A 3,404-nucleotide genomic window follows, 5' to 3' on the forward strand; every position below is an offset into this window, starting at 1 on the left:
CTAGACCCCACCCACAGACAGCCTCGGTCACGCCCCCTGCCCGAGACCACGCCCGCAGTCAGTCTCGGCCACGCCCCCTGCACGAGATCACGCCCACAGTCAGCCCCACCACGCCCCTGTCACCAGACCGCGCCCATTTTCAGTCCTAGCCACGCTGCCTGCCGGAAGACCACGCCCACTGGTAGTCCTGGTCACGCCCCCCTGCCCGTAGTCACACCCATAGTCAGCCGTGCTCACGGCTGGCAAACCACGTCTACTGTTTGACCTGTTGCGCCCCTTGCCTGAGACCACGCCCACCGGCCGAGTGACTCCGCCCCCTACCGACAGACCACGCCCACAGCCAGGCCGACCCCTCCCCTTCTCTGAGACCACTCCCATAGCCAGGGGATCATGCTCCCTGTTGGGAGATCATCTCCCCACCCCTGGCCCATCCCGACCCAGTCCAGCCCCCTTATGGAATACCACGCCCACAATCAGCCCCGGGAGGCCCCGCCCCCAGCACACCACGCCCCCGTCTGCCCTGGCCCCACCCCCGGCGGGAGGCCCCACCCAGACAGGCCCCGCCCCCCACAGCCACTGCCTCACCTTGGGGCCCCCCAGCCCTGGGCCGCCTTCTCCGGGTGACCTCACACCAGGCTCCTCACATCAGGCTCCCCATCAGGGTGACACTCCGCTGGGCCCCTCACACCAGGCACCTCCCCGAGGTCACCTCACGCGGGTCCCCCCTCATCCGTCGCCTCAGAACACACCACGTGACACTGGTCACTCTTCACCGGTCGCCTCAGACTGTTTGCCTTCCATTCATGAGCTCACACCAATTATGGTGGGTCACCACAATGTCAGTCATCTCGCACAGTTCATCTCACTCCTGTCACCACTCATTGGGGTCACCTCACACCTGTCTCTTCACACATGTCACCTCACACCGGTCACCCCTTATCCTCTACCTCGCACTGGGGTATTCTCCCTCTGCTCACCTTACAAGTCATAGAATCACAGAATAGTTTGGGTTGGAAGGAACCTTAAAGATCATCCAGTTCCAACCCCCTGCCATAGGCAGGGAAACTCCACCAGACCAGGCTGCTCAAGGCCCATCCAGCCCGGCCTTGGACACCTCCAGGGATGGGGCAGCCACAACTTCCTTGGGCAACTTGGGCCAGTGCCTCACCACTCTAATCATGAAGAAATTCACAGCTTTCTTGTAGCCCCTTCAGGTACTGGAAGTTCGCTATAAGATCTCCTTGGAGCCTTCCCTTCTCCAGGCTGAACAACCCCAACTCTCTCAGCCTGTCCTCGTATGGAAGGTGATCAAGCTCTCCAATCATCTTTGTAGCCTTCTTTGAACCCGTTCCAACAGTTCCATCTCCTTCTTACATTGAGGATTCCAGAACTGGACACAATACTCCAGATGAGATCTCACAAGAGAGGAGCAGAGGGGCAGAATCACCTCTCTCGCCCTGCTGGCCACGCTGGCCAGTCATCCCTTACTGGTTACCCCTCATCAGTCACCTTGAACTGCTCACCTTCAATCAGGCACATCACACCTGTCCCCTCAACACCTGTCGCCTTGGTCTGGTCACCCCTCACTGGTCACCTCACACACAGTCACTTCACACAGAATGCCTTCCAGCAGTCACCCCATATTGGTCACCTCACATCCACCATCTCCCATCGGTCACCTCACCCTGTGATGGTCTATTCACACCACTCTCCCCCAGCAGTCACCTCTCACCAGGGACCTTACGCAGGTCACCTTGCATACCCACACCCCCCATTGCCTCACCCACCACGGCCAGAGTCCTGCTGCAGCCGCAGCAGAGCGGGGCAGCGGTGGGGAGAGGTGACACTGTGCCCACCCTCAGGTCCAGAGGGCTCCTGGGAAAACAGCTTTCAATTTGGGGTGAAAACAGCAAGAAAAAGCCTGATGGGATTCAAGTGAGGAGCCTGGGCAGGATGCAGGGGGAGATTTGTCCTCGCTACAGCTTCCCTGTCCCCATCTGCTGGGGAAGGAGAACTTGGGGCACCCCTTGCTCCTCACAGCTGGGATGGGGAGAGGGACCAACCCCCACTCCCTGGCCCCGGTGCAGCAGTCAGGGCAGCTGAGCCACACCAGGACACGGGAGGCTGCTCCAGCCAGAGCCACTCACCATGGGCTGATGTACGTGCGCCCCCGCGCTGGCCCAGTGCCACCGCAGGCTGACTTTATGAGATAGAAATACCCATTAGTCAAATTAAAACGAGGTTCGTCAGCATTGGTGCTCGGCAATGCCAGCAGGGGCTGTTCCAGCTCAACGTGGTGGTGGGCACAGAGCAGCTCCATTGCAAGGGAGGAGGCCGTTGGGCTGGGCGTGCCCGCGTGCCAGTGCCAGGAGAGACAGTGCCTGGAGGGGGACCCCAGGGTCCCCGCTGGGCTGGGAGCTCTATCACCAAAGCCACCACACATCTCAGCCCCCCAGACACCCTCTGGGCACTGGGTGCACCCCTGGGTCCGATGCAGCTGTGACAGCTCGCCCCACACCAACAGAAATTGGATTGCCTCTAAAATTGAGACATAGGTTTGATGGGTGGATCATTCTTTGGATAAGGAACTTGCTGGATATCTCCATCCAAAGAGCTGCAGTCGTTTACTCAGTGTCCAAACGAGTAATGAGTGGTGTCCCTCAAGGGTCCATACTGGGACCAATACTATTTAATACCTTCAACAACAACATGGAGAGTGGGATCGAGTGCAGGTTTGCAGGTGATACCAAGCTGGGTGGTGCAGTCAATACGCTTGATGGATGGGATGTCATCCAGAGGGACCTGGACAGAGCAGAGGAGTGGACCATGTGAACGTCATGAAGTTGAACAAAGCCAAGTGTGAGGTCCTGCACCTGGGTCAGGGCAATCCCCACTATCAGAAGAGACTCGGGGGTGGATGGATGGATGGATGGATGGATGGATGGATGGATGAATGGATGGATGGAGAGCAGTCCTGTGGAAAAGCACTTGGGGGTACTGCTGGGTGACATGAGTTGGCAATATGCTCTTGCATTCCAGAAAGTCAACCATATCTTGGGCTGCATCCAAAGAAGTGTAGCCAGCAAGTAAAGAGAGGGAATGCTCCTCTGCTTCCCTCTGGTTAGCCCCCACCTGGAGCCCCGTGTCCAGCCCTGGGATCCTCAGCACAAGGACATGGATCTATTGGAGCGAGTCCAGTGGAGGCCACAAAAATGATGGAACACCTTTCCTGTGAGGAAGGGCTGAAGGAGTTAGAGTGTTAAGCCTGGAGAAGAGAAGGCTCCAGGGAGACCTAAGTGTGTCCTTACCGAGTATAAGAGGAGTTGTAAGAAAGATAGAAAGAGATTTTTTTTTTTCCCAAGGCCTCTAATGACAGGGGAGAGGGTTTTAAACTGGAGGAGGGC

This window comes from Cuculus canorus, chromosome 24 (genome assembly GCF_017976375.1).
Source record: "Cuculus canorus isolate bCucCan1 chromosome 24, bCucCan1.pri, whole genome shotgun sequence".
NCBI lineage: Eukaryota > Metazoa > Chordata > Aves > Cuculiformes > Cuculidae > Cuculus > Cuculus canorus.